We start from the raw sequence: 12,447 nt of genomic DNA on the forward strand, positions 1-12,447 counted from the left end.
GCTCTCTCCTCCTTTCCTCCCCAGCCCCCTCCATTCCCCTCCAGTTTCTCAAGGTGGGGGACCACCTTGTCCCCCACCTCCACTTCCTCTTCCCTTGTCTGCTTGCTTTCATCCCATGTCCTTTCCTCTTCACCCTCAGAGGGTCTGTCCCACCTCCCTGCCTGCTCCCCCCTACCCATTCCCTTATCCTGCCCCTCCTTCTCTCCATTCCCCTTTCCCCCGCCCACTCCCCGGGCCCCTCTCTCCACCAAGGAGAAAGGAGCCAGGGAACGGCCAGGGCTGCTGGGGCTCGCTGCGAGCTCAAAGGGCTGGCCGAGCACATCCGATCCCACCTGCTCAGGGGCAAAGTCTGGGCCGGGGCACAGAAGGCCCAGCCACAGGGAACAGCCTAGGGCTGCCAGAGCCTCCCAGGCCATACGTGCCCAGCCAGGGTCTGGAGCAACAGCGAGGCCTGAGAATCCCCCTCCCCTCCCTCTGTAGCTACTGCCCCGGTCTGGAATCCCAGGAGGGGCATTGCATCTGGCCAGAACAGAATTTCTGACAGATGGGATGTCGCCGAGCATGGCAGGAGGCCCTGAGAGATGGGAGGAGAGGAGAGAGCCAGGCTTATGGGGGTGCTGAGCTGGCGGAAGCCACAGGGGTTGGTCATGGACAGCACGAACTCTGAGAGAGGGTGGCCAGGCTCAACTCCCAGCTCCAGCGCCGCCTGGCTGTGTGGCCTTGGGCAAATTAGAACTTCTCTGGGCCTCAGTTTCCTCATCTGGAAAATGGGAATGAGGTCACGATACCCACCCCACAGGGATGTGGTGATGATGAAATGAGATGCTGTATGTCATAAGCACTCCATAAACAGCAGTTATTATGTTGTAATGACAATCATTACAACTGTGCCCAGTGTTGGTGGCTCTGAGTAGGTGTTAGGACCTCAGCACAGTGGCCATCTAGGGAACACCCCCACCCAGGACTCCCATCCCAGGATCCCGACCCCGGCATGTGTCAGGCAAGGGAGGGTCAGGGCTGAGGACGCACCCAACAGCTTTTCCACCCGCTTCTGACCCTGATAAGGAAGGGGCCCCTCTCCAGGCTACAGAGCTTTAGTGCCCGGAGGACCGGGGAATCGCCCTGGCCATCCATCTGTATTCTCCAATTATAGTCTTGTGGACAGGAGCAGAGGGGTGCTGCCCGGCGCCTGCCACTAACTTTGCTCTCTGACTTCTGGCTCAACAGTACTGACTGAGCTCTCCTGTGTGCCACCACTGGAGTAGTGAGTGGTGGCCTCGGCCGAGGTGGCCCCTCGTGGAGCTGACCGTGTCATGCGGGAGACAGACAATGATCAGAAAATTACACCACATACGTGTAAAACCTGTTTCACTTACTGCACACTTCTTTTAAAGCTGGGGTGAGAGCTACAAGGAAGAAGTTAGCATAAGTAGTATATTTTTATACTTAATACTCATTCTTAACATAAGTACATTCCTTCTTTGGAATCCCAAATCTTGCAATTTCAGAGGTGGGTGAGATCCACCGTCACCTTTGGACAGGGAAACTGATGCCCAGGGGACAAAGGGCCAAGTTCACTCACAGCCACCCAGTGGCAACCCAGGGCTAGAACTCAGTTCTCCTGACCCCAGATTCAGAGTTCCTTCCTCTCCGCCACAAGGCACATTGAAAACAGTCCCCTCAAGGAGACCAGGGTCCGAAAGGAAACTCGGAAGAAGAAAGGCCTCCTGTGAAATTCCGATGTGCCAGACAATGACGCCAGCACGTTAGCCACACCTCATGCTGGATCCTCACATGGTCGCTAGGAGCAGCTGTACGGACCACGGGCTCTGGAGGCAGGTCAGACCATGAACTCACCGGGTGAAGGCGCAGAGTACGTTAGGTTCCCGCAGGTTGTAATCCTGCAATCCCACGTGTGCATGGATAAGGACCAAGAGAAAGGATATAAACAGGAAAATAGGGTGTTTTGAAAAAAAAATCCTCGTTATCCAAATTCTGCTAACTGCTGTCTTTGATTCATCTATTGAGTTCTCAGGTTGCCAAACTATAATAACATGGCCAGATATAGCAGGGATAATTAGATTCTCAAATTGCCGTGGGGAAAATCAAGGGGACATTTATAAACTATCATGAGGAAGTTCATGCCATTAATTAGCCCAAAGGTTGGATGGTGAGAGAATAGGGCACGGATGAAAAGACCCCAGGCTACGAGCCAGAAAGCCATCTTACATAGCGGTACATGTGCCTCTCCATTGCCAGCTCAGACCTGGTCGCATTTCTCTTGGAAAGCCTGCTTTCAGGATGAGGATGAAGAAAGGGGAAGCTGAGTCCCCCAAGGTGACATCAGCAGCAAACCTAGGGGAGCCGCCCTGGACCGACAGTAGAAATCCAGCTCCTGAGGAGTACGGAGCCTACCTGGGAGCCCTGTCTTCCCAGAAGAACCCCCTACGCAGAAGTCCTCCCCAACCTGAACCACTTCTAGGCCCCTCCATCCTGGCTAAGCAGGAACCACTCCCCCCCGGCCCCAGCAACCCAGCTGCAAGCGGGAGCTGCCGAAGACAGGGGGTCATGAATGAACAGGCCCTGTCAGGCGGGGGTGTCTGAGGGCTGCCCGCCAGGCTCTGCACACACCAGGCAAAGCAGAACCATGTGCAGCCTGGACGGCAGGTGGAAATATACAGCCCTCCCGCGTCAGCCCAGAAAGGCAGGGGCACACGCGCCATCCACACAACTGCTGGCCATCCAGAGGATTTACAACGGAACAACGATGCTGGACAGGTTACCTCCATCTGGGCATCAGGCAGCCCAGCCAGGTACGCAAGCCCAAGGGCTGGCAGGGGGTCTCCCTCCAGAAGGCGGAGAAGGTGCAGCGCAGGGAAAACCTTCAAGGATCGGGCAGCAACCAATCCCAACATGTATTAACTGCTCTGCGGCCTCACGGAGCGGGTCCCCTCGCCATAGGCTAGGTGTGTGACAGGGCTGGGTGGGCCCAGCTGGGGATGGTGCAGGGGACGCCCTGTCCTCACGCAGTGGAGGGGGGTTCTTGGGGGTCAAGCGGCAGCCAGGCTGGGGCTCCTCGAGCTCGAGCCCCACTGTCCTCACCAGATTTGCCCAGGCCCCTACCCAGCCGAGGGCCGTCAGAACAGGGGAAGGATTTCTCCACCCAGTTCGTTCTTCCTCCAGGCCTCCCCGCTTCGGGGAAGACCTCTCTGCTCACCTCGATACCCAAGCCAGAAACCCGTGGGTCCTCCTGGTACCACGCTCCCTCGCCGCCAATGCTGAATCCATCTCCTAGTCCTGTCCATTTTGCCATCCAGAACGAACAGCTCTCCAACACGCCCTCTGCTCTCCACCCCCACTGCCTGCGCCAGCCCCTCGGCTTCCCCGCCCAGCCCACACCCACCCTCCTCAGAGCAAGTCTGATGATGCTGAGAGCCCCCAGAGCTCCACCTTGGCCCACGAGGCCCTGTAGGGCCTGGTCCCCACAGTGCACCCCCTCGCTCAGCAGGCTCCCAAGACTGCCTGCTGACAGTCCTGCAATTTGCCAAATAGCTTCCTGTCTTGGGGTCTTTGAACACTCTCTGGACTACCATCCCCCATTGTTTCTATTCATCATTCCACCTTCATTTTCTTTTTCTTTTTTTAAATTAATTTTTATTGGAGTATAGTTGTTTTACATCATTTTCAACATCAGTTATTGGGAAAAGCCTTTGCTTCTCTCGCACGCCTTACACTCTTCCTTCCGGATATATATTCTCTGATGATATACGTAGTTACGCGGGGATTTGTCAATTCTCCTCCTCCCCGTGACCCACTGTATGCCCAGCGCCCGGCACAGAGCCTGGCACACGGTAGGCACTCAATAAATATCTAGTGAAGCAACCAGTGCGTGAAAATCCTGATACTGGAGCCTGGGGTAGATGGGCAGGAAGGTAAGCCTCAGACCTTCCCAGGAATAAACCATTAGCACTGCCCAAAGGACGAAGCAGTTCTCACAGGGACCTGTCCCCGTGGTGGCAGGATGGGTCCATGCCCTCATGAACAGCAAGCATTCAGTGGAGGTGACAGGTGGCCTCAGACATCGCGTGCAGAACTCTTCCAGCCCAGCAGAACTCACTGCCGGGAAGGCCTTTGCGTCCACCTAGGAGCTGGTCGCTTTCGGGTCATGGGCCTTCCCAGTCTGCCCCAGGCAGGGGCTGCAGAGCACGGGCCCTCCGGACTCTCCTGACGCCCCCCGCCTTGCTCTGGCAGCCCAGGGACCCCCTCACTCCCTCCACACGCAGGGTTTTTCCAACTCCCAACCATTGCCAGCACTGTCCTCTGACCAAGAAAGTCTTCTTTCTCATCTCTTCTGAGAGATTTCCCATCAAGACCTGAATTTCTGGCTTCTCATGGAAATTTGGAAGCTTGGGCAACACCGGATCCAGCCTCCAGGAAGGCAGCTGACGACAGGAACTGGGGAGCAGCTGTTCCCCTTAGCACGCACGTGATCTCCATCACCCAGCCCCACCCCGCCCCTCACCTGCCTGACCCCAAGCATCATCTGAGCTTGTGGTTCCTGCAGCAGCCACTCACGTCCCCATCACAGACCTGGACCACAGGCTTCTAATCACCAAGGCCTCGTCTTCTCACCTCTGTCCATCCCACAGGGCCCTCTGCCGGGAGGTCCTCCAAGTTTGCTCAGGAGATGAGGGGCAGGAAAGGATGTGCAAATGGATCAGACTCTGACACCCGCCCCTCTGCCTCCTACCTCCTGTCATCTGGCCAGACGTCTCCACTTTATCTCGGCCACCTGAGTTACCAGCTCACATACCTCCTGCTGTGGCCTCTCCCTTATAGTTTATTAACATCCGCTAATAAACAGCGTGCAGGCCTCCCACAATGCCACCAAGAAAAGCCCGGCTCTGCGCACTGAGCCTTCCCTGTCCTGCTTGCTCTCGGCACATCTTTGGCCATCAGGGAACAATTAGGAAAAACTCCCTTCAGGTTATATTTAGAAAAGGGTGGAGGGGAAAGGCTTCCTCTAGTAATTTTCATTCAGTTGCACACGACTGCCTGTCCCCACCTACCCCCAGGCCAGCACCACGGGGCAGGCAACCGCCTCTCCCCAAACATGGGTTAAAATCCAGCCCAGCCTCTGCCAGGCCCTGATTATGCCCGCGTTTAAAAATAAGATGTGAAAGATGCATTATGTAAGACCTGTAACACTCTCCTGCCCACCTCCGACTCTGGAATCAAAGATCATCGTTTCTGCCATCAAAAAAGAATGAAAGAAAGGCAGGAACAATGAAAATAGCTGCCCGACGTGAGCCAGATCAAAGACATGGGCACAGAAAATGAGGAGCCAGGGGGGCCTTTAATTACTGCCTGCATCCTCCGAGTCATGTGGCGAGAGGGGAGAAGAAAAGTTTTGAAGGCCACCAGGTTCCATCCTGCTGCGGCTCCTGTTTCCACCGCCAGCACCAGTTCCCGACAAACTCACGCCTTTCATTTTCCTCCCTTTTTTCCCTCCTTTTTCTCTGCCCCCCACATGCCAGACAGGACTCCCAGACTCCCCAGTGCTTGCCGTCCACCAGCAGCGAGAGCTCAAAGGGGCTCCTCGGAGACCCCGAGGAGGGGACGCAGCCCCCCCCCCCCGCCTCGGAAGGCTGGAGGCCGGGTGGGCTCAGCCCCCAGCAGCAGAGGGGCTCAGGGAGGGACCCCGGGACCCACCATGGGAGCCGCTGCCGCAGACCACACCGACTTTTTTTTTTTTTTTTTTGCAAGTCTCCCTGGTTGAGAGGAGAAAAAAAACTCTTCAAATTCACATTGGGCAGGGCTCCGTGGGGCAGCAGATCAAACCTGAGGACCGGCTGTTTGAGCTCAGCGGCAGAAAAAAGGATTGCCCAGGGACTGAGCTTAAGTAGAGGCTGGATTAAACTTCAAACGCAAACTCCCCCTTTTTCTACACAGCAGACAGTCATGGCTAATATTGCAATATGGACTCAGAAAATGCATTACAAATAACTTACTCTGGACCCGGACTTGGGCCTTTTGTATCAAGGGGAGGAGCCAGGGAGATAATTGCAACAGAAAAGACACATGGGAGCCCGCCCTCTTGCTTGGTGGAGGGAAGTCCGTCGGTTTGGGGCCCAGGAGGCTGACAGCGGGTCTCCATTCAAAGATGCCTCGCTGGCCAGCCAGGCGGCTCCCCCGGAGGCTGAATGAGGCTTGGGTCTTCCCCACGTATGAGAATCCAGGTATATTTCATAGATGAAGAAATGCCAGGACAGGGTGGCAAAAACACGGACACGCTTAAAGCATGTACTCAAACAATGGGGTATAATTGTGTTCTTCACGTGATAAATGAGTGACTCACTGAAACAGAAAAAAACTTACAAATTCACAGGTGACGTGGATGGGAGCAGAAGACAAGTTTAAGTTGTAAGATTTTCTTCTTTCAACACCTTCAGGGTAGCCCTGTGGTTCCTGGGGGGTTGGGAGCCTGGCGATGGCTGGGCTCCAGACACCAGGATGAGCCTGTGCTGGGCTGGGACAGGCCAGCCCTAAGTGGGCTCCTGCAGCCAGCACCCCGAGAGACCTTCTGGCTGTGAAAGCAGGCACAGAGATGAGGACCTGAAGGCCTGGGTACAGGATGAGGGCATTCGTTCCTGTTCATGGGTGGTGGCTCAGGACACGGGTCCCAGATGGTATCGTATAATAAAGAATTTGGGCAAGGATACGCTGCTTTCCTAGAGAATATTCCTAGAGTATTTTCAGAAATTCCCAAAGCCCACCTCCCTAGGATGACTCCTCCCTGTCGCCTGCAGGGGTTCGGAGGTGCCCACCGTATCAGTGAGATGGAGAAGACCCGGTACCTCTCCCTTCACTCCAGCGTGCCCTGGAAGAGGCCAGGAGCCCCTAAGAGTGAGCAGCCTCCATGTGGCACACAGGGGGGTCCCAAAGACATGTGGCATCACTGCTGACATCTTCACATAACTTTACAAAGGGCAGCAACAGGCTAGGATGTCACCAGAGGAGGTGGCCAGCTAGAGATGGGTCTGTGAGGAGCAGCTGAGAAGGCTGTCCTTCCCCAGACAGAAAAACCAGGGCGGGTCCTCCCTCACAATGGCCTCATCTCTGGACCCACAAGGCCCCACAGGCTCCTGGGGCAGTGATCCAGCTCGGCCACAAGGGATCACAGCTCAGCCTCAAGAGCCAAAGGCTTGTGGGTAGCTCCTCTCCAGGGTCCACCCAGGCACTGCAGCCTAGACTGCTTCGTGCGGGTCCACCCACCGCCCACCAGGGAAAGCTCCCTCCTCTACACACCCTACCCCACCCACTCCGATCCCTTTGGGGTGTCCTGTTCCAGGCCAAAGGAAACAGAACCACCACTCACTGACTGCAGCCCCAGTGTGCCAGGCGGTGTGCTGGCCCTTCACACACACAACCCCTCTGAATCCCCCATCACCATGCAAGTGAGGCTTCAACGGCCCCATTTCACAGAGGGGTAAATTAAGGCTCACAAGTAGGTTAAGTGCTAAAGATCACAGACTTTGGGCAGAGAAAGAATTTGAACACAAGACTGTCAAGATCTAAATCATCTGCTTTTTTTTCCATGGTGCGACGTCATCTCCCAAAGATTCTTCAGAGCTGCCACCCCATCACTATTAGAGGGGTGGGATAGGGAGGGGGGGAGGGAGTCGCAAGAGGGAGGGAATATGGGGATATATGTTTATGTATAGCTGATTGCTTTGTTATACAGCAGAAACTAACACACCATTGTAAAGCAATTACACTCCAATAAAGATGTTAAAAATAATAACAATAATGATGATGATGATGATGATAAATACCTCTCATGAAAAGGGGCAGCCCAGAGAGGTTCTGGAGGAGGCAGCAATAGGTAGTGTTGGGTTAAGCAAATGATTTATTCATGCCCCCAACAGAACTCCTGGCAGCGCCCGTCGGAAGCCGTGCTCCTCCCCAGCCCAGGCACATGGAGAGCAGCACAAAGCAGCTTTCCCAATGAGAACGGGGCTTGGAGGAAAAGGAGGTGGAGAGAGAAACAAGGAGGCCCAAAGAATGGGCCTCTCTGCCTCCCTGCCAGAGCACAGACGTGTCAGCCACCAACTTGCAAAGGAGAAAAATGGAAAATCAGGGAAGCTTCCTCCCCACGCTCCCCACAGCCCAAGACTGAACTGTGTGCCAGGTCCAGGCCCGGAGAAGGCCCAGCAGAACTACAACCAGCTGTGGCCTGGGAGAGCAGCCCAGGTCCACCCTCCCCAGCACGGCCTGGCTAGAGACGGCAGGCTGCAGGGGAGGGGCAGGGGACGCCAGACAGGGACCAGTAGGGCTTCCGGCAAACTTAACGAACTGCTGCCGGCCAGTTCCCGTCTTGACAGACGCAGCCCCTGGGGAGTGTGTGGAGACAGGACGGGCCCGTCCTCCAGAAGCCAAAGGCTCCAGCCTGGGGCACAGGTATCTGATCAGGGGCATTGATCACTTCCTTCTCGGAAGCAGACCCACCGCTGTTGACTCTGGGGCTCTGCTCACCAGGAGGGTGTCTGCAGTGGCTGTTCCTTACTGGGGAAAGGATTTGGCAAGCTCAGGACAGGGATGTCCCTCAGAAAGGAGTGAGCATAGCCTATAAAGATATCCTCTGGGTTGATCCATGTATGTACTACGTGGGCTTCCCTGGTGGCACAGTAGTTGAGAGTCCGCCTGCCGATGCAGGGGACACGGGTTCGTGCCCCGGTCCGGGAAGATCCCACATGCCGCGGAGCGGCTGGGCCCGTGAGCCATGGCCACTGAGCCTGCGCGTCCGGAGCCTGTGCTCCGCAACGGGAGAGGCCACAACAGTGAGAGGCCAGCGTACCGCCAAAAAAAAAAAAAAAAAGTATGTACTACAAAGATAAACTCTAGTCTACCAGGACCCTTGCCCTCTCGGCAATTTCTGGTCTCTGAAATTTCCAACTTGTACAAAGAAAATCAGCCACCTTCTGGGTCTCTCCCAGCTGGGAAGACGCTTGAGTGTGTGCGAACATTTCCTCCATGGGAAAGTACAACTCGGTGGCCAAGAACTTAGGATCTGTGGTCAGACAGGCATGGTTTTCCACCAGGCCCTGCCACACCTTGGCTGGGTGAGCTTGAGCCAGTTACTGAACATCTCTGGGCCTCAGTTTCTCAATAGGTAAAAATAAAGGATCCCCAAAGTACGTATCTAAGAGAAACGTTGAGGGTATGAAAAGATGGGGCATCTGAGAAGGGGTCGGCAGGGTGGCTGGAACAAGGTAAGTGTCGATAAGGGGCCCTAGGATGATTACCGCCTCAAAGACAGGCACAGACTAATTGCTTCGTTTCTCCTGATGCTGAGGAACCAGGCCCTGCTGCCCCACTGCCCCATTTCTTTTTTTTTTTTTTTTACATCTTTATTGGAGTATAATTGCCTTACAATGGTGTGTTAGTTTCTGCTTTATAACAAAGTGAATCAGTTATACATATACATATGTTCCCATATCTCTTCCCTCTTGCGTCTCCCTCCCTCCCACCCTCCCTATCCCACCCCTCTAGGTGGTCACAAAGCACCAAGCTGATCTCCCTGGGCTATGCGGCTGCTTCCCACTAGCTATCTATTTTACGTTTGGTAGTGTATATATGTCCACGCCACTCTCTCGCTTTGTCACAGCTCACCCTTCCCCCTCCCCATATCCTCAAGTCCATGCTCTAGTAGGTCTGTGTCTTTATTCCTGTCTTGCCCCTAGGTTCTTCAAGACATTTTTTTCCCTTAAATTCCATATATATGTGTTAGCATACGGTATTTTTCTTTCTCTTTCTGACTTACTTCACTCTGTATGACAGACTCTAGGTCTATCCACCTCATTACAAATAGCTCAATTTTGTTTCTTTTTATGGCTAATATTCCATTGTTTATATGTGCCACATCTTCTTTATCCATTCATCCGATGATGGACACTTAGGTTGTCTCCATCTCCGGGCTATTGTAAATAGAGCTGCAATGAACACTTTGGTACATGACTCTTTTTGAATCATGGTTTTCTCAGGGTATATGCCCAGTAGTGGGATTGCTGGGTCATATGGTAGTTCTATTTGTAGTTTTTTAAGGAACCTCCATACTGTTCTCCATAGTGGCTGTACCAATTCACCTTCCCACCAGCAGTGCAGGAGTGTTCCCTTTTCTCCACACCCTCTCCAGCCCATTTCTTATGCAGAGCAGTTCACGAGTGAGTAGATCCACCCATGACCCGGAAGGGAGCAAATGAAAGGTTTTCTCCTTCCCCGTCCTCTCCTCCTTTGGAATCTCAGCAGGCACCCCTGGAGCACAGAGCTAGGGGAAGCGATCCAGCAAGACCACAGCCAGGCCCAAGACTCACAAGGAAGCAAGCCTCAGCGGGCAAGGGAACAGGACCCACTGGACCCGGTGCTGCTCACCAAGAACCAACACCTGCACGCCCCCTCCCCCAGCCAGAGCGGAGAAGACCTGAAGCCATGCCATCCGTCTTGCTGGCAGCAAGCACAGAAGCTAAGGGGACCAGGCACACAGTGGGGAAGGCTCCAGAAAGGGACAAGGAGGGGGCTGAGCAAATTCCTAGGGTATACAACCCCTGACAGGTGGGTGGATGCCCACCCACTGGCAACGTGCCAGATAAAAGGCGACTTTCCGATTTTGAGCACATTTTCACATCTATTCTCTTTATGCACTCTCTCTGCAGAAGGTATTATTGTCCATGCTGCTTAGTTGGGAAACGAAGAATTATTAAGGATACCTCAGCCCTGTGCCCATAGCCTAGCACTGTGCCTGGCACACAGTAAGTGCCTAATAAACATTTCTTGAATAAATGAGCAAAAAATAATCATAGAATCCCTCTGCGAGTTCCCTTATGGAACAGAGACTATGATTTATTTACTTCTTATCTGAGTGCAAGAGAGTTAATGAATAAGAGAGTGAATGAATGAAAACAGTCACAGCTAACATTCATTTAGGTGCTTACCGTGTCCCAAGCCAAGCATTGCTCTGAATGCTTTATACGGGTTAACTCATTTGATTCTCATAACAACCCTATGAGGCATGTGTACTATTGTCGGTTCCATTTTACAGACGAGGAAACGAGGCCCAGAGAAGTAAGTAACTTGCCCAACGTCACACAGTAAGTAAGAAGCAGAACTGGGGTTAGAACCCAGGCAGCTGGGCTCCAGAGCCTGTGCAATGCATGAAAGAAGTTCAAAGGATGCTTACTGATGACTGAAGTGGGGTGATCCAGGCCTTTTAGCCTGTCCAGCACCCATGCCCACCTTCTGTAAGAACAGCCCTGTCTTCCTTGAGCAAACACCCCTGCTACGTGATTCAGGTACCCCAGGCCTGGCCAAATAGCACTGCATCCCCCAGACACAGAGACTGGTTTGTGGATGGGCACATGACCCAATCTGGGCCAATCAGAGTGAACCCTGAGACTTTCTTACACGGCAGGAATGAGATGTTCTACCTCAGCAAGGAGGACGTGAGGAGGATGTGAGCTCTGCAGGAAGGGGGATTAACTTCCCCCTCTCAGGAAGAACCTGGCTGAGAATGAGGCCAACAAGAGGAAAGCAGAGATGAAAATACATGAGAAGTGAACTCCTAAGGCTCCAGCCATGCCTGAAGATTTATCCCGAAGCCAGTTTGAGGTGTGCCTCCATTCCTTGTGACGAATGCCATGGTTCAGGGCAATGTCCCCATTCTGTAAATGAGGGTTCAGAACAAGTGGATGACTTGGTCAGATTCACACGGTGAGTTAGTATGAAGGCCAAGGCTACAGTCAACTCTCACGGGCACCCCTCTGCCAGTGTCCACTGCATTGTTCCTCCAGCTCTGTCTAACACGGGAATCCCACCCTGTTCATTTCTGTGGACTCCTATTATGAGCACAGGGGATAAGGATGCTTAATATTTGAAGGAGGGAGGGAATGGAGAAGGGAGAAGGCGAGATGACTAAACTCCTGGGGTCCAGCACTCCTCTTCTCCTTCTCGGCATCACCACGTGCCTGGCAGAGTGTGTTCCATTGAGTGGAACAGTGGGTGCCCATCACAAAGGACGAGGCTTCATTCTGCCAAACGGCTAGGGAAAGGGTCCCACTAAAGCTGACTGAGAGGGGCATTTTCAATAGGATTTGATTGTAAAACTCCCAACTGCACATAGGATTTTCTACCTGCAGCCACTTCTCAGAGCACTTTTTTGCCCACATGGTGAAGACAACCAATGTCTGCTCCTCCACCGATGGCATGGCAGACTGTGCTGCCCAGGCACTGAGATACCTTCGGCGTGCCTTTTCTTTCTGTCTCTTTATACCCCGTGGGTTCCCAAGGGTTAAATGCCCTACACCTTCCTCTCCCACAAAGGGCACTCCACACATAGGACCCACGATGGCCTCTGAGGGAAGGGAGGGCCTCCCCCCGGGCCTCATCCTTCCG

At 53.7% G+C, this 12,447-nt stretch overlaps 1 protein-coding gene across 6 annotated transcripts in view; it reads right to left on the minus strand.

The window, feature by feature from the left end:
• ZNF423 (zinc finger protein 423) overlaps positions 1 to 12,447 on the minus strand; it is a 326,671-nt gene that overhangs the window by 174,759 nt on the left and 139,465 nt on the right. The window lies entirely within an intron of this gene.

This window comes from Grampus griseus (assembly GCF_964374135.1).
Source record: "Grampus griseus genome assembly, chromosome: 19".
Taxonomy (NCBI): domain Eukaryota; kingdom Metazoa; phylum Chordata; class Mammalia; order Artiodactyla; family Delphinidae; genus Grampus; species Grampus griseus.